Raw genomic sequence first — 19,771 nt, 5'->3', positions numbered from 1 at the left:
CACTTCATCAACTTTACCTCATTAAACAATAGCATTGAGAATGTGCTCGGATGTATTCTATTTCGCAACCGTGGTTTAATCTGCATCTTCCCGTCACGCGGGAATTTTCAAAATGGACCGAATGTGTTAACCACGAGTAGATATATGTAAATATTGACGAGCAACGTATGTTTAGTGTAGTACATGATTTGTGCTAGAAATGGCTGATAGGGTGACGGCATCCGATGGTCAATCGAGCACTGAATTCATGCTCGACGCTTCGAGCGTTCTCAGATGACATCGGTATGCTTCTAGCACTTGATCACTAGTGGTCACAAACGCCGGTAACGGACGCGTCGATCGATGTTTGAGGCTTGGATTGCCTCGCTTCGCAAAGCGATGGGGCTTACATGTAATCGATGATGAATACCATTTCATTTTCATCGGTCACAGATAAGCGAGCGTTGGAAGGGAATGACCGCCCAACTGTGCTTGTTCACTGATCAGCGACACGACGATGACTTCAAGATTCATCGCACATGAGAACTGGCACTAGCATTTGATTGCGTCAACGATAGCGGCAGCAGAAGGAACGTAATGCTCCGTTCAGAGCGACACGAACAGAGGGATGCGTCAATGCGTTCATTAGGGGGCCCTGATCGACGAGCACGCGCCAATTTGCGTGGATGGACATTATTCTTTCACAGGGAGCGATTCTTCTAATCTCCCGCTTTGGAACACTTGTTCGATCGATAGCTTTGAGAGTACAACGTATTGGTCGGACAGTTCTTACTGTGCACATGTGCCTCTGAGGCCGATGATGGCACCAGCAAACTGAAACCTATCCGTGGCACTGCATTGGTCAGCCCAGAGCTCATCACGGTTTTCGAGGCTCTATCGTAGAACAGTTAGCAGATTAGAGAGAATATGGTCGGAGAAGAGACGGAGTTAAAAGCTGCATGGATATATAGGTATATATAGATCCAGCGAAATTAGATGCACAGCGCCCAGTAGCCATAACAATCTTTACGTGCTTTCGACGCTATCCAATTGTATAGAGATTCGAAGAAGATCAATAAATCGATTCAGCCCCTCGTGAAAGACGAAAAAGATGCACGAGCATTCCGAGTAATTTATACGCAGAGCATATCACGGTTCTCTACGAGGAAATATTATACGTTCATATTTATCGTAGGCAATAGGTGTTTATACTGCAAACAAAATACTTACATTATTAATGGGACGCCACAATGGCATAAAACGAATTTAGTAAAACTCACGGTAGTAATAACTTGATATAGTCAACTGGACGTCGTAAACGTTTGCGAAGTCAGCCTGTAGTGTCTAACCATTTACTCAAGGTATACTACCATTGTTGTTAAATAGTTGAAAATATTGCGCTCGAGCTATCATTGTTATTTGAAGTGTTTACCTATTTTAATAATTGAGAATGTCATTGAATGATGGTGAGGCATTTTGGATGTATGAATAATTGATTCTCCACATCTAGGTATATAGAGGTTCTATTGGCTGATCCATTTTAAGACACCCCTGGTGCTATTGGATTGAACTGGCATTCACTTGTCAACATCTGCTGTTACCTTCATCGTCTATTTTACTAGGTGGAAAAATCAAAGGCATAGGTGCATCGCGTTATCCTTGATATGCTTTCCATAGCGGACGTTATGGATTCTATGGATACGACCCTACGCGGTATGGTACGCCCAGAAAGCACCGAGGATCGTTTTCATATAGTGAATCATGCGTAAATTACGTTTGCTCAAATACGACCAACAGCTACTAACGCTTCTCGGTACGGCCTGTTGTTTAGCGACAATAGCGCATGAATAGCAAATTCCCTAGGGATAAAAAAGTTACTGGTCGAAAAAAATGCAATGGTAAAAACAAAATTCAAATTGTCAGACGTCCTGAAACAAACCTAATTCTAGGTAAGACTTAAAGCCTCATCACAAGCGTGCATACATTTGTGCGTGTTATTATGTTATTGCTACTCCAGCAGACAGTTTGTTGCGGTCCGGTTATTGATGTTTTATCTTTACTGGACCTCTTTCTCCGCCTTCGTCATCGTCGTAATAATGATCATTGCAATCAGCGGCTGCAGCGACCTCGTCCTTACTCTCTCACTTTCCTTTCGTTGTGCCATTTAGCCGCAACGGCCTCCATAGTAGCTGGCGAGAATTAAGAAAGATATGGCCCCTTCTGGTATCATTCGATCAGAGGGCCCCATCTGCTGTTGTTAATATCGTCTCTAACTACTGCCTACAGTAACACGGAGAACGATGCAAATATGATAAGAAAATAAAGAATAATAATAACGCATTGTACGTTTTACTCTGTCAGTAGGTCTACAGCCAGATATTGACATTCAACTGTTGGGTAAGTACGTGCAACGCGGAATCCTTCACTTGATAGTGCTCTCGACGATACATATTTCAGTGTGGCGTTCAACACCTTTGCCCCCTATTGTTACGATTAACACAGTGACATATGTCGAATAATTTCATGTGACCCAGTTTCTTAAACAATCTTCTGTTGACGGTTTGCGTCACCGTAGCTATCTGAACGCATATATCATACATTTGTTTCTCACTTATGTTATTTTTACATGACTACACTTGCTCTGAGTTTGTGTTTTTGTTAATAGAACTAGAATTATTCAGTCTAGTTGGAAAAGCGTACATCTGAATAATTACTTTTCGTTAGCGAGGGCCCTGGACACATTTTCGAACGGCGAATTCAACGATATTCAATTTCAACGGTCGTCTCACAATCGTGCGTTTGATTTTGCTTCGTCTGTGCGTCGACATACATAACATCTATTGCATCGAACCGCATCGTTTCTTGCCCCTCTGCCTTCCTCTATCGAGGTACCTAAAGCCCGCCTCTGATACTTGCCGCAAACTATTACTGCAAATGTATTCGCAATGTGCCAATGATCGACCCGTACAGATCGCTAGATGAAGATTCGTCCGAACGCTTCCATCAATATGTCGACTCATGAACATGGTGGTCGAACGCGTTCCATGAGGAAAATCTGTTACTGTTTACTAATATTCACTAGAAGTACGACGATTGTAGTGATTGGATACGTGTGGTCGTTTTTGCCGTCTAGGCAATACGTTATGCGGTGTGCATTTGTATTAGGTAAACTCAAAGGCCTCTCACCAAAGACCGCCACCTCTAACGAAATACGCTAAACGCCATGGTACCCGAGCGAATGCAACGAACAGATCTCGACAATCAAGTCTTTAGGAACAGACGAAACGGTTTGAGAAGTCAGAATTTCATACAGCCCAAGCTGCCAAATGACGCAAATTGAACCTATGAATATTATCTATGCACGGAAAGTCTCCGGATGACTGTAAGCGCAAAACTGCTGTTATTACCACTATTAATCTCCTAGACTGTGTTTTAAATGCCAGAGACGATTCCTTGTATTACTTCTTGTGAATTTTCTCCTTAACATTGTATTAATTGTAATAGGTATGCGAGCAACAAAAAACTACTGTCACCGTAAGGCGTTAATCTAAATAAGGACCTGCAGTACATCCTGCTTGTATATGCCAAAAATCAATGCTTACGCTTATTCTCATTGAAGAACATAGAGCATTTCGTAGGTTCATTGGCCGCAGGACTCCTACCAACTTTTAGTCGACTTATCAAGAAGCTTATGCACGTTTACACCACGCTATGGGACGTTCCGGGAGAATCGCGCTAAACGCATCAAAAGTATCCCGCCGGTTTCTACGATCGAATATAATACAAATCGAGCCAAAACGGTTGTGCGTTCTTCAGCTGTCTCCTTTCCTGTTCATTAGAAACGCGCTTTATTTGACCCGCTCTAAAATTCGAGTCTAAACGAAGCGCACGCGCAAAAAACAGAAATCATCTTAATAACATGATCGTTGCCCCTCGACGTGTTCTGCTTCGGAACAGCACGAAGAGGAGCGCGCTTCACCAGTCGTTGCGGCGGCAATGGCGGGGCCCCACTATTGAATAGAGCATGAGGCCAATGTTAGGCCTGATGATGGCTGTAGTGCTTGTGCTAGTACTAGCCTGAAGAGCGGCGTTTGGGACGAAGCGTCTATCATAACCGTACTGATTTCGTGGTGCGTAATAGAAGTTTGCGAAGTCCAATCAACAAAACAAGAAAACCGAAGCGGGTCTCAAGGGGGAGCGAACGCGCTGGCAAGTCGATTTGGTAAGCTGCCGACGTCTCTAAGCGTGCCTAGTGCATCGATTCATGAAGAGCATTAGGCCACCGAAATGGTGCTCCCTGCGACGACGCACGCGTTACTCGATAAACTCACGAAGCGCTAAAAGTACGGAGCGTGCCGTAACAATAACAATTGTGTTAGGCAAGTGAACAAATGGATTCCCAAACGGTCTGAAGGACAAACTGACTAATGAGTTAAAGTATGCTAACTAGTTTCCTGTTTATTCTTTTAGGACTCGGAAAGGTCACGGCAAGGTTTTTTTTGCTGACAAAACGAAACCGAATAAAAGTTTGGTCGTAATGGCCTTCGAGTACGGCGCTTGCTGAACGTTGTTTGCTATAATTCTTTACGTCACCCATGTAAAACAACTTCACAAAATAAATGAGATCAATTTTTCGGTTCTCAACCTTCCATGAGAAGCACAATTACTAAATTAGAAATTAAAATTCACTGCATTCATGTAATAATTTAAGTCAAGTCACCCACTAACAGTGATAAGTGTGTTATCGATCTCATAGTAACAGGGCATTAAACATATATTCTCATGAACAACTACTGAGCCTGTCCTTAGGTCGTCACCTCGACTGATCTCTACACGACCATGAGACTAAAGCAACTAGAATAATTTGTAGTTTGTTTGAAGGTTGCCAGCTAGTGCAGTTGGTATATCAGTACCTCATGACTATGGTACATAGAAAGGATATTGGCAATCAATAAAAATAACGAACATATCTATGCATCACCGCTAACTAAAACAATTGACGATAAAACAATGATGATACGATAGTGCCATTACACTCCACTTGGAAACGCTTCTTCTGGGCTGCCGCTCAGATCGAGCTGATCAGTTTTCTCACCTTTCGTAAGAAAACAGGCGTTTCTTGATCACTGTCTTGGTCAAGGAGGATCTTGACCGTAAGACGTTCCCGTGGATAGCTACTGCGCTAAGTGTTCCCGCAATTACGCTTTTTTTGGGTCAACGAACGGTGTCAATCAGACACTGTTATCTATTTAGTGTCCTCTCCATAACGATATGTCCCTAGCAGGATTTTAAGCAGCGACCGTTGTCTCCTTCAACCGGAAGTTTGGCCGTCCAGACCACCGAGTCGATCGCGTAGAGGTAAATATTATAGTACATAGGGCAAGCAGCTGATGAGATCATAGATGAATTCTCTTAAATTTCATTAGCTACTGTACACGGATTTGTATTGGTTGTTCGCGCACGGTCCGATTATTAGGAATCCGCGAGGAAATTGTTCCACTGGGAACGTATGACAACGATTTCCCGATACGTGTATCGGCTTGTGAGGCATTACGTGCTTGCTAGCTCACTTGAATATATATATATGTATATGAATTTAGACAAATTGCACGTCAACCGGGTAGCTCCAGAACCTCTAAAATATATTTACAGATTACGCATTAGCTGGCCACAGGTTAAAGTTGATTTTTCGTTATCTACGGAACCCACTCTCTTTGGAATATGCGAAGCCTGGGTTTTTCTTCATATCTAAGAAATGTTTCATGAGGTACCAATATTATCCGAAAATCCTCTCTAACTCAACCTTCCTGTGATAAAACGGTCTACCTGGCCTTAACCATTGAAACATATTAATGTCAAACACATTTAGACAAAATTAAATGCATAGAGCAGTCGAGAGTTCTTTTCCATCATCGAAAGATCCCAGAGCCTTTCTATCCGATTCTATGGCATGGGAGCTTTCGGGATCTATTTTTCCGCTCGTTTCGGAATAGCGCAAAGTAGTAGACACTTGAACAAATCAGGACAGAAATGTAAACGTTGTCCTAATAATATTACACTCGGATTTCTATATCAATTCGGCTACACTCGAGCCTCCTGAGCACAAACGCGACAAGTCGTTGAGATACGGCCGGGTACACTTTCCATTTGCACCGTGGAGTAGCTCGGAAAGTTACTCCAAGTGTAATGTGTACCTACCTCGGCTAATCTCGCTATATATATATATATATATATATGCGTCGACATATCTATAAATAGAAATATCCCCGTGGGTATTTTACATTTTTGTCTCATCGTTGGAAGGTTTTCCGGTAGAAGGCACCCGAATAGGAGAGGAAGGGTTAGCTATTTTTGACAAACTCCCAGCACCTGTTTGTCAATATATGTATATTTTTTAAATAGCTGAATATGAAACGCTATAGGAAAAACAAACCTATTAACAAACATTAAAAAAATTCTCCATTACGATAGGGACGAGACATTTGTATAGAGAAGTAATAACTATTCGTGCCTATACAGAAATGAAAAGCCTGTACCTTTCCATGCATATAGGTAATGAACACTCGGCGCAGAAAGCTCTAATCCTACTGGCTACTTTCCAATCTCCTTTGAATGCCGATATGATAACGAGCAACGATAATAAGCCGGTATACCTTTATTTAATACTATATATATATAATCGGCAACTTGCGATGTTTCTGGTTAAATGGTTCCCCAGTGAACGAGGGAAAACGCATTAGTGATTTGTTCACTAGCAGCGATTTTCCTCTGCACGATAGCGATTTACGAAATGATTTGCAACGACCTCAATAGATCAGCCGAGCTTCACGATCAAGGTAAGCAACGCCAAAACCTCCCCTTCGCATCGCCTTGGTCTAATAATTATCTGGACTAAGCTCATAAACGAATCGTACGTATTTTCTCTACGTCATGTCAGATATCGTTTACGACAACTAACAACTGAACTGATCATCTCTCACTCTGATTAAGAATTATTACACTCTTTTTCGGTACCCTCCTTAGTGATAATGGGCAGTCCCATTTTTTGATATTTCCGCTATACCGCACCAGACTGCTCAAGTCAATAACCCGAAATAGCGCCCCTCCTGGTTACAACCTCAGGCGTTAACAACACTGGATTATTTGTTGATTTATGCACGTCATATCCATTTATACTAATCTTTGAGTGAACCTAGAGGCACGCGATTCCCTGTTTGCTCGAAAGAGGACCGAAAAGATGTTTATCAAGGTTCCTATAATCATGTATATGTATTACGTACGAATCCTTTTGTTATGTTTCCCCATTACGAATCGATTAGAAGAACAATCGGAGTTAGCGTCGAGGCGACGACGACTAGGGACAGCACAAGTCATTGCCACTGACTGCCCTTTGTTGAGCTACCTACTTTTTCTTGTTTTTCCGTTTTAACACCGTCAGCGATAATATATATATATATATATATATACGCACATACGTTATAGACGCTTGTAGAGAGATGGCTGTTGGTGATAACTTCCGTTAACAGCCGTGGCCTACGACAGTCCATGACTATTAGTATAATACGATCACTTTCTGCTGCGACTCACCGTCATGGGAAGCAACATTGACTCGGGCGATTGTACCTGAGTTCTTCTAGATCCATTATGTTTGAGTATAGCTACGTGTCTACGCTGGCTTACGACGGTCAAGTCTTCTAGATCAGAGTCTATTTATAGTTTATACCGTTACTGTCGTTGCGGCCAGTGTGGTGTTACCGCCACGGGTTAAAATGGTTTGAATATTGCTCTCGACAGAACGTGGTTATTACGACCGTGATAGCGCAGCGTGACCGGCCCACTGTCGCATATTACGACCCGACCCGCAGGAAACGTAGCAGGTTGACTCGATGCACGAATTATGGTTGAAGGGCTACGTGCGGGCATACGCACACATGCACGCATGCACAGATACAAATAGCACTTGGGTCTATGTGTCCAGCTGTGGGCGAATTTTCTATCTGTATGAGCGTCTGGGTCACTTGCTCGGCTCAGCGAGCAGCAAATGAGCATCCCGGCGGACTCAAAGAGGAAGGAGGCAATGGAGAATGAAAAGAAAGGATACCTATCGTACTAGAACTACGGCCACCAGCATCAGTAGTTGACTAGAACGAGTTCAGCAGTGTTTCAGTCATTCGGTCTACAACAGGGTGTGCTCGACAACTCGGCGAGCAGAACAGACAGAAGATTAGACAAAGAAAAGGGACCGTAGTCTAAAGACTTAATGCTAATGGTGCTTTTGAAGCCAGGCCTTTCGCGAGTTAGATACGCGAAAGATAGATAGAAACGAATTATTCGTATGGAATCGATGCGGCTATTGATTGACCTGGTAGTTGCTCGGTCAAACCGGTGACTGAGATTGACAGCTAGAAAATCAAATGGTCCGCCCTCCCCCGAACAGCTCTCACCAATAAGGACACCGGCACCCTAGGGCCGATTTGGGTACACGATGAGTAGCTAGCTAATATAGTGGTAATCAGGCTGGGTGAACGTAATTAGATAACGGGCTGGCACTAATATGGGATCAAACGAAGGATAGCGAGATTGGGGGTTCGATGCCCTGCCAGTGGCAATGTGGGCTGCGGATAGTTGTAACATTACCCACTTGATTATAGTTGATGTTTCTGCAAAATGATATCACTTCACGCAAAAGTAGGCACCATGAGCAGAATCTAATACTATGTACAATTACTACTACATATAAATACTACTATAATTGTCCCTTCAAATGCTTCACGGTAATACGATTTCAGTTTTCTTTATTCTGAGCCGTCAACGGTTCAGCTCGTACGATTACAAGTTCCATTGAATTGATTATCCAAAGACAGTTGGCCTATATACCTTATGCATATACTAGATAAATAACGATCGTAAAACAAAGGGCTGGCGTCGATTCAAAGGTACTCTTCTTCGAGAGCGTGTTTCTAGCTCGATTTATAGTTATCGCTTATTTTGTGGTTGGAAATTTCACTTGGCCACTGGCTGGTGTTATTCAGTAGTGGCGTAGGGAAGTTATATTATACACTTCTACGCATTTTAGTACTGATCGTGGTTGTGAATCGAGTGGCAATCACTCAGCGATCTCGGATAGTGGTGGTTCAACCATCTCTGAAGAAAAAGAAGCTGACCGATCGTAAGCCCGTCTCTAGCCTTCCCTCATCGAGAAACAGAGAGGATTCGTCGTTGGTATCGCCTTCGCTGGTTATTTGTCCATAACTGGCCCATACGGCAGCCAGATGTGAGTTGGGTCTGTCTGATCTCCGTTTGTTCACCGGCTCTCGCCGAAGATCTCGCAGAAAACACATACGAGCCTGTTCTGGTTTGCTGGTCGGGGCGCTGCCCTCACTTGAGCCTCTGTTTCTATCCTCTACATATACTGCCTGTAAGCCCCATGCGTCGGAGCGCACAGGCCTGCGCCTAACGCCACAGCGAAGTGGCTGTAGCTTTTAATCTGGTCACACGTTCGCCCACACCGAGAAAAGTGAATGATTTAACCAACAGCCAGTGTCTATTTGACGCGCGAACATATCATTCGCGAACTGCGGCATGATGGCAACAGGGGTAGCAGCAGCGGCATAAGCTTGGCTCCACAAAAGTACACAACCACTTAGGCACGTCGATCGAGTGCGAGCGACAATGCGAACACGCGAGGAGCAGATGAACTCATGGCAAACACCCACATACATGCACTCGCATATATCCCCAAATACCGCCGACACTGATGACAGTTGGAGACCTCCAGCTCCAAATAAAACAATGATCTCTGTTCCTCTGCCTCTGTGTGCATTTTTCTATCTGTTGCATCGATAGCTTACGGCAAAGCGGTCAGCCGGCCGGCCGGCCGGCCAGCCACCATCGGGGCCTGCTGCCCATTGTTTCTTCGCTAGTTTATCTGTCCCAAACTTTCATGTCGTCAGCGCCTGTAGCGGAAAAGAGCTCGAAAGTTTGAATGCAGTAGAAGAGAGAGAGAGAGAGAGAGAGAGAGAGAGAGAGAGAAAGGGAAAGCGAAAACTAGGCTAAAGAGAGATGAAGAAAATGCGTGAAAAACAATCCCCTGTTGCACAGTTGACCACACGTCTATCCATCGCGGTCTCTACTTTAAAGCACGTAATCGACAAATTGAGGGACATGATCCTGTTGCTATTAGGGTTGATGATAGCGACCTTCGGACTCAGTTAGGGCCTCGCTGAACAGGTCACGTGCATGTACGCGCAGTCACAGGATGCTGCCGGCGTCGCTGCTGCTCTTCTTGTTGGCTGTATCTCTGTTCTCTACTGCTTGCCGCAGGATCACTATCGAAATTTCGACCAGCCACAACGCGAATGCGATAGTCTCGAAGCTTCTGAAGCGACACGCTTTATGTTTGGAGTCCTTGCAGTGTCGAAACTTGGGCGAATCGCAAGAGGAACGGACAAAGGGCAAATTGAAGTGAGATAAAAGTAAGGTCATCGGTTGTCGTCATATAGCTGATACAGTGGGTGTTTCCATTGACCAGACCTTCTCAGAATAGAAACCAAGTGTTCGATTCCTAGCACAGTCACGGGTCGAAAGCTCAATAACATACGCTATTTCCCCAAGTGCATAACCGAACCTGCGGGATGAACCGAATACTGCCGCTACATCCAAGGGCAATTATCATTGGTCCGTGCTATGGACACGAGATGGGGCAACAGATATAAAAAGTACGCCTATCTTCTAATACGGTCTAACTGGCAGCATTGTTAGTTTCATTAGGGGGTAAAATTAACCGCTTATGACAACTACTAAATTGTAGCACGAAGCTTCTTGACAGCCAAAAATCGCCATAAGTTCAAACAGCATCGAGTACGGTTAGTATGGCTTTCTACCGTTTGCTTCATTTCTAACCAGAACAGTTGAACTGATCTCGTCTCCAAAAATCGTCTCGATAAGTCGCCAACTGAAGAACATATTTCAGGGTGCTTCGAAGTAAGCGAGACGACGCTGAAACGCGGACGGAATATGCGCAGGCCGCATCCGGCTAATAACTCACCCCCTACAAGATCGAAACAGTCGACAGTGTTGATGTCTCGAAACGAGCGTGACACTCATTTGTATGCGAAGCTGAACACGAAGCACAATCACTTATTCATGAAGTCATGCACTTCATGCGATGGATGGCAGTTGTTTGACTTGAAGAAAATTCACATTTTAGCTCTAACGTGACCCGTTTGCCGTCTACTTTTACCTTCATGAGGTAATATTTTTTCAATATCTACCGAAGTTCTGTCGTTGTTTGATCAGACACGGTATCGATGCTCAATTTACAATGGTTTTTGATGGGATTGAAAGACGTCAGCGATTTAGAGTCTCTTTAACAGAACTTGGACACGAAAAAAAAACATTGTATGGTCTTGCACCCTTTGCTATTTACGAAGTACCGAAGTCAAAATTTTCAGTCGTTGCCTACTTAAGATGAAGTTTTTTTTGTAATTTCTCTAGAGTTATAGCATAAACTAACTGGCACACACAATACGGTTATCTATTGAAGTGCATTTAACTTCTACAAAGACCCTAAAGCTAATCGGCTTGGATTCAGAATAAGTTAAAGGCTGTATCCTCGAATACAGAGCCACTTGGCGATCGAAGTTGACATAAACAGCCATGGCATCCGTTATACCGACAACTCTCATTTGTAATATCGTTGTTTGATCGCTGATACAGGAGATATTATGCAAATGCTTATGAAGGTGTAGGGGAATTCGTTTACCAGGTACACCTGTTCCGAAGGCAGGAGTCGCGTGTGAGGTCCATTGGGGGTGATAATCCGCTCTGTCAATGGGAGTTTACAAGCGCCTTTGTCGCCTCCTTCTACCGTCCGCTACCAGAGCACCACAATCGTGGCAGAAGTAACAGCAAGCAGCCGCTCACATGTTAGGTCCTTCTTCTCCAGAAACTGCATCAGTTTCGGCCGGGTAGATCTCGCACGCGATACCCAACGACCGAAAAAGAAATCTAATCCTATTTTCCCTGCATTTGTTAGTCATTTATACAGTAGCCCGACGGACATCACAGGAACATATTGACACCAGAGAAGAAGTGGCGCAACAGTGTATTTAGAGCAAAGCAGGTTCGAATGAATAAACAGTCAAAACAGCGGGGGGCTAAAGCCACGGAAGTTAGACTTGCGATAAAGCGATATCCGCAAACATACACGTATTTTGGCAATAGTGAGCCGCCATGAGCTTAATTACAAACATATTAGGAAGATTTTAGCAATATATCGGAGTACCAATTTCGTCATAACGATATGTTATTGCGAGGAAATAATCCTTGAGCTCTGTTTAAGAAGAAGAAGAAGAAGAAGAATTTAAATTAGTTAGCTCTAATAATAGCTAATCTCGTTACAACAACACCTGTAATCGCTTGTTGAGTTTGTGGCATGTCTATTTCTTGCAAAATGAAAACCTGATAGGCCATAAGATCGTTTGTTGTTACTTCTGCTCTATTTTTAATAGTACCGTATCACGTATGTTTGCTATAATGTGTTTCAGTCTGTTATTTTAACGGAATTGTTTTTCTTTGCTTACAAAAATTGTGAATTCAATTATATTATGTAGCAATATTAACATCTGTCGATATGCTAAATAGTTACCAAGTTGTAACCTATGCAATAGGCCCAACTTATCCAATGTTGAATAAAGCACTCCCAATAATGGCCGCCCGCTATATTGGCACGAATAATTCAGATCGACTAAAAGCCAAACGTATATCGAAGCAATGTACCTGGAACCAGTCATCAATCGCTAGATAAACTAACGCACAAGTTCCTCTATATTTTCAAGGTCCACAAATATCATCGGTTACCTATTTTAATCAAATGTAAAGGATAGAGGATACTTGCAACTGATACAAATGAAAACTCGTATGACTAGCGTTTTAACACATATAAAATACTGAAATGTATAGGTTTATTGCATGTTGAATGACATAATCAAAGTTATTGTACCAATGGAGAATTGCAATAACAACTCAACTTACTGAAAACAGCCGTAGCTATATGCCATCGCGATTGATTGAAGAGTTAAAAGCACGTAAAATTAATAGTCACTATTAATGGTCAATATCGATTTAGCCTATAAGGGTCAATCATGTCCTACACATTTTCAAAATATCTTTTCCGTTGTCCGGCCGACCACACCATCAAGTCAAATGGAAAACGCGGATCCACCCCGTTCAAAGGATAGGAAAAAGGTCATACGTCTATGGTAGCGAACGTAAAGGCACAACCCCAATCCGTAACTGGCCAGAAACTGATTATTATTATTCTGACCGTAGCCATAGCTTGTTGTTGATAGCTGGGGCTGGGAGACACGCTTGTCTCTTGGGTCTAACCAACTTAATTCCCGTCATGACGAACGCCGCATCTGGCCGAGAATCGACGAGAAGCGTCCCGGCCGAGAGTGGCTGGGGTAGATTTGAAACAACCGAGAAAAATGGCTCAATATTATATTGTACGGATGATGATTTTAAGATCACCTCAAGCACGATTATCGCTGACAAAATGACAAAGCGTAACTTTCTGGCAAATTAATAACTACACGGCTCGTTTAGCGTGTTGTCCACTTGTGCGTCGTTGATAAGCGTATTAAAAAGGCGATCAGCGTCAAATTGACCTCAACGAAGCCCAATCTATATGTAGGGTTAGATCAGGCGGTTAGATAGGGTCGGAAGAAAAGTCAGTTGTGCTCACAAAGAGAATGCTTGAAATGCGATCAACGAATTCGATATAAGGTAGCGTTTGTTGAAAAGAGTCGACCATAAAAAACGTGTGACGGCAATTGCTATCATTTAGTTATTCAATAACCCAGAGCAGCTGAGATAACAAAATACTGAGTACCGCTGCCCAGAAATCAAAACAAAACATTGCCTTTCTAAACAGAAAAGAACTGAAAGTTCTCAAAATGTTACTATATATAGATCATCATTTTGTAATAGGTGAGACGAATGACTCACGTAAAAGTGAACCAAGCGTAGCCCATCCCAGTTCGAGACTTCATCGAGAATTGAAACGCTACATATCGCGTAGATCGGCATAGATTTTGCGTACTTATGCCTACTAGTACATGGCACGGGCATGAACGATAACGCGACCTAACGAAACATATCGTTTAAATAACACTATGAGGGGTCCTTCCATGAACAATATGGCTCGAAATTTGCTTCAGAGATGCACAGCGAGACGTGACATTTAGCTTGGAGTCGATCGTAGTGGCATACATTGTTTACGACTGAAATATCGGTGTTTTTTTTTTCTTATGAATTCCGTTTGCTGCTCTCAGATAAAAGATTTGCTTAGCAACTTCGAAGCCGATTCAATTGACCCAATGCGAAATTTCACTGCGCAGGACCTCAGCCGACGAAGAAGGCCCCTGGAACGGAATTCCTTGGAATAATACTATGACTATACTTTCTATTCAAGATAACCAAAGGTTTCAAGGCGAATGCTTTCGGCCACAATAGAAAGCTGTTAAGCTCTCAGTACGTAAATGTGTCTGTCTGTTTCGATGTAGTATAATGAACAATATTACAGTGTTTCTAACAACCCAGAATGCCCTGGAGATCAGTTCTGTTCACGCATAACTCAATTGCTATGGTTGCCCCTACCGCTGTTGAAAATCGACATCTTTAAGGTGATAGCAACAATTCACTAGCAGCTAAAACCGGACAGTATTTCTATAGGACTATTTTGTACAAGAATTTACAACTTTTGAGATTTATGGATTAGAATGAATATCTCGATTTTGACAAGACACTGTTATCACACTTTATATATATATGTGTATATATATATATATATATATATCTGTAGCGTAATCGTTAAAGCAGTCCATTCGTACTCATTGCTCCAGCAGCAGCAGCAGCAGCAGCAGACAAATCTGATTACTTGTGATTTGTAGCTGATCGACTGGGCATCCATCGACTGACTGAAAGAATTATACTGCCGGATATGTCTGAAGGCTAAGTATCTGAATGGCCATATACGTACCCTACCGATACCAAATTCAATATTGACGTGACAAATTACCAATAGTAGAACAATTACTATTGAATAGTTATGTCTTCCTTAGCTAGATGTTAATATACTATAAATTATAGTCTATATAATTTTATTTTAGTTCGGTCTAGTCCAGACTGTATCATATTATTGTATGTGTTTATTGCACTTGTTTCACAGAACGGGTTAGAGACATCGAAAACTAGATAGATCGCACTTTTGAGCTGTGACACAGGGAAAACGATCGATTCGTTCCGTATCGAAACGTCGGCTTGTCTGCGTATTCTTCGCCGCAGTCCACTCTGCGTAATCATTGACCATTCGTTCATTTTGTGGTTCCGGTTCCTTCGTTGAACGAGGAGGATCGATCAGCGATTTTTTATAACGCGGCAGGGGACAAAGTGATCGTAACGTAAAAGACGGAATCCACCTCGGATCGACAAAGTAAACAAATTACGCAGAAATAAAACAAACCTTAAAAAACTATATTAACAGCGCATAGGTAGCTACGAAACAAGGCAATAACAACAGCTGTAGCCAATGGCCAGCTGCCCACAGGAGAACATTTCCCTGTGGGGGTATAACAACGACGGCAAGGACAACAACGCCACACCTGTTTCGAGATGTATCACACTATTGCTCATCCGTGATCCAATAACAATATCTGAAGCTATCAGATGTCCGTTCTCTCCTACATGATACGAATGCGCATTAACGCACCCACTCGGTACTCCATATTCGTACTGCTTTTGACTTTTGCTTAAAACAGTGGCTAGCAAAGAGTGTTCGCAGCTATACTTTAGAATAAAAAACACGCTATGAGTTGAAGGCTTGAATATCTACGTGCTAGGCAAGAGAATGACCTCATAACGTAGGACCACCAGTTTAGCCGGTGGCCTTTTTTCTAACAACATAAAAGGACGAACGCTTGAGATTAGTTCACGCATGGGAGAAGCGAATTATGCATAAATACCAAACGTGACATTTTAGTGTACAAGTACCGTTCTAGTTTTATAATTAGCGGTATGTCTATAGTAAATAAGGCTTACTATATTTAAATCACAGACAGAAAGACTAACAAGTGTGACCGTATAATAGTTATAGTACTCACAGTAAACAGCGTGCTGTCTTGCTTCCAGCAACTGACGTAATCCAGCGTGTCCACGAGATAATACAACTCACGTCACTTTTGGGCTGAACGGCACAGACGAAGATGCGTCCGCATTTCGATCCTTTCAATTCGGCAATATGGCCCAGCCCTCAGATAAACACCAATCGACTTGAATCTACCATTCGGTCTACTTCCCACAACGTCGTCAGGTCAGTTCGACGTTTATCTCCTACGGTTTGACGACGATTTTTCGATGACACTCGGCGCGCACCTCACCGCACTAGCGAAACCTCTCCTAAAACGCGCGACGAACGCTATAGATCTTCTGCTTACTGAAGACAAGACGTTCCCGCAGCCGCCGCTGCAGAGAAGCGAACTCATTCGATATGTATGAGGAGGAGATGCGGCCCGGACATGTTTCCTTTTCTCCACAGACGACTGACTGCCCGGTGACTATACCAGCAGCAGCAGCAGCAACAGCTAGCGAGATAGTAGTAGTTGTAGTAGGAGCTACAGATCCATCTCCTCTGATTTCAATATCTCGAACTAGCTTTTTCTACTCGATGTGACACTTTGACAAACGGTTGCCCTCTTTTTTCCTTCAGTGTCTGACCCGATCGACGTATTGTCGCCGTATTGCTGTTGGTTGTGTCGACGTCGTCAGTTGACCTTTACGTCGTGTCTTGTGACCGAGGAACGATGAGGGCTGCAAATGTTGCACATCGTTCCTAGGACCCTGAGGGTGTATCGCCTGCAACAATTACTGGGTTCCGGGTAATAGCGTGGAGAAACGACCGTTCATCAGCAACCATTCAGAGATCTCCTTCTTTCCTCAGTTCAGAACTCAGGGATGAACGTGAGCGGCGATCGCTGATCTCCGTTGGTTCGAGATCGTTTAGAGAGAGTCCGCCCACTCTGAGCGTCGCGCGGCCGGCGCACTCTCGATGAGAAAGGAGGCTGCAATATCCTCCTCTCCTGTTTGTGCACTCTGGCTTACGTAGTGGTTTAATAAAGTCGGACCATAACGACTAAATACAAAAAATTTCACTAGAAAACTGAATGTCGCTACTACAGCGAAAATACTCGTTTGGGTACTCCGAAGGGATTTGGTCATTTACATAAACAACAAAAAACTAAAATCCTCATAAGACTAGGCCCTAACTCGGAAGCGTTTTGTTATCAAACATATGGTAGAATTGGTTTTTTTTCGCTATGAACAAACATTGCTTGAAGCGGCCTCAAGCATTATGTAATATAATATTTCTATCCGCAAAATGTTTAGTAATACTCGTTTGAGCGAATTACGATGGCTGAAATTAGCGCACGATATATGGAATTGTTTCAGCACCATACGGTGGCCAGTTAGTTCAGGAATAGAAGCCGAATAAATTGGCCATTGGCGTTGAGAGGTTTATTAGATAGCAAATTAAAATGATTTTTTTTATTATCTATTAACTTCTGAAGCATGTCAGAGAATGTGCAATAAATTACGATGAGATCATTACAAATAAATTGTGGCAACGGTATACTTACTTTTGACACAGTTAGGTCTGGCTAAACACATAGGTTTCCTAGTCACAGCGCCCTTCTTCTAAATACAAGCAATGAAGAACAAGTTTAGGTGTCTTTCAAGGTAGTGCAAATGAAGATTTACATAACACCTGTCAATTAAGCTTTTGTTCTTCTCTACAAGCTTCGCTCCTTACAAGGTTTCGAGCAGCTTGCAACTTTTTAGGTATTATACTTTGTTTCCATCTTTATGCTCAGACGCCTATAACGGGCAGTCTTTCTTTGGTTAGAACTGGTATGTTTCTATATCCAATGGGATTTTATCTGCTGCTAGTGTGGCTGATTCCTCCTTATTCTGCTAAGTTATGGAAAAATGCCATGAACTTCGTGAGCTCAACAGACATCCTATTGCCTAACCTGCGACAAGACCGCTATGTACCATATATTGCGTTTTTACCATTTATGAAAATGCTTAGCTGATAAATCCTCCCAGCTATTTCCGTAAAGACTTGTAATGAAAAAGCAGCTTGCAAGTCAGAAACAGCAATCACCAACAAGATATGATATATGCTTTTTACTGTCTCTCCATTTTCACACTACTAGTTATTGTTGAAAAGGCTTTACTTTCACTAGCCTAATTTTAGTCTTAAATTAAACTTTACGTAACTGTAACTAATTGCACATTCTGTGAAACTTGTCAGGTTTTTTCATGATGTTATTGGGATCAGCTTGAAGTGGCTTTCTAGGGCGTGCATGAAGCTATTCAAGAATGACTTTCTCCCTACCCACTCCTGATCTGCAGCAGACTTTTAGGCAGTGGTTTTGATGAAGCATCTGGTGTTGAATCTCCTCCGACGGCGCTCACGGTATGAGGAAGAATAGCTGAGACACTTCTAGAAAAGATATCGGAACTCCTTTTCGAGTAAGCCCGCAGCAGGGAAGCGTGTTGATGATTAGAACAGCTCCATGTGCTAAATAGAAATCTATCGTACAGAATCCAGTATTGGCATATGAACCAGGGGTGCTTGTATTCGTCTTAGAGTGATATCCCTATATTAAAATGAGGTCAGCTGTGGTAGCATAGCTACGAGATGCAATGTTCTTGAACCTTTTGGTATGAAGGTGCAACCCAGAGTGTTTGCGTGAGAATCCTATAACTAGTCATCGGAGAGGATGTAGGAACGATCATTGTAGCTTTGGATGCCCATAGAAGTTTGAGAATCGGTGAACCGCACAACCTCTATCAAGGATACGTACACTGTTGATCGAAACTCAGCTAAATTTGGTCAGAATTTGAATCGAGTTCCTTTTGGTTAACTTGAGGATAATAATATTAGTTTACTTTAAAAAAAAAAGTTTCCAAGTGCAAGACCACACCAATTTGCATGGATGGCTTAATGGAACGATACATAAATCAGAGTTAACAAAAGCACATTTTCACTTGTATGTTGATGTTCATGTTAATGTATCGCATTATGATAACAAAGACATCACAATTGGCCTGCCCTTGTAATTGCCCTAAGTAGTTGGTCCGGCGGACGCAGATTCTTTATCAAAATAAAGGACTCGCCAACAAGAATCAGCTGTTATTTATAGCTTCATTATTTATACCATTGGCCTGCTTCCACTTTGTGTTTAATCTTAGCCTCGGCAGTTTCAATGGATTCAAATTCAAATCTGGGGCTGTAATAATCTTGACGCCAATCGAACGTAGCTAATGCGTAACCATTTGAAAAAATCACCGAAGATTTTGCAGAGAAATTAGCTGAAGATCGCCTATTTGTCATAAATGAGCAAATCGTCCCGTACTCATCTCTCTACTAAGCCAAATTCATTAGCTGGGAGCGCTACATCTATATGAATGTATATATATATATATATATATATATTTTCGATTTTGGTACTTTTAATTAGCGGAGTTTAGCGAACTTCATTTATTTTTTCTTTGAACTTAGAAATATTATTGTGTATTTATTTTCGAATAACTTTTTTTCAGTAAGCGTTGACGACGGAAATGGTCCATTGGCCTGCTCGCTTAGGCAATTTCGATTTATAGCTTCGAGTATTGAATGCGGAAATTCAGACATTCAGCTCATTTGCAGCGCCTCTGTATTAGTTTA

The 19,771-nt window shown here is 42.4% G+C and overlaps 1 protein-coding gene across 1 annotated transcript in view; it reads right to left on the bottom strand.

Annotated features, from left to right (window-relative positions):
- Window positions 1-17,797, bottom strand: part of LOC111266775 (fibroblast growth factor receptor 2) — a 35,920-nt gene extending 18,123 nt beyond the window's left edge. The window contains exon 1 of the mRNA XM_022844530.2: window positions 16,143-17,797. The gene's annotated coding sequence lies outside the window, so the exon portion shown is untranslated. The remainder of the gene's footprint in view (window positions 1-16,142) is intronic.
- Between the last annotated feature and the right edge of the window lie 1,974 nt (window positions 17,798-19,771).

This window comes from Varroa jacobsoni, unplaced genomic scaffold (assembly GCF_002532875.2).
Source record: "Varroa jacobsoni isolate VJ856 unplaced genomic scaffold, vjacob_1.0 scaffold_1114, whole genome shotgun sequence".
NCBI lineage: Eukaryota > Metazoa > Arthropoda > Arachnida > Mesostigmata > Varroidae > Varroa > Varroa jacobsoni.
Note: the sequence above shows the minus strand (reverse complement) of the source record. Positions and strands in the feature narration are given on the sequence as shown.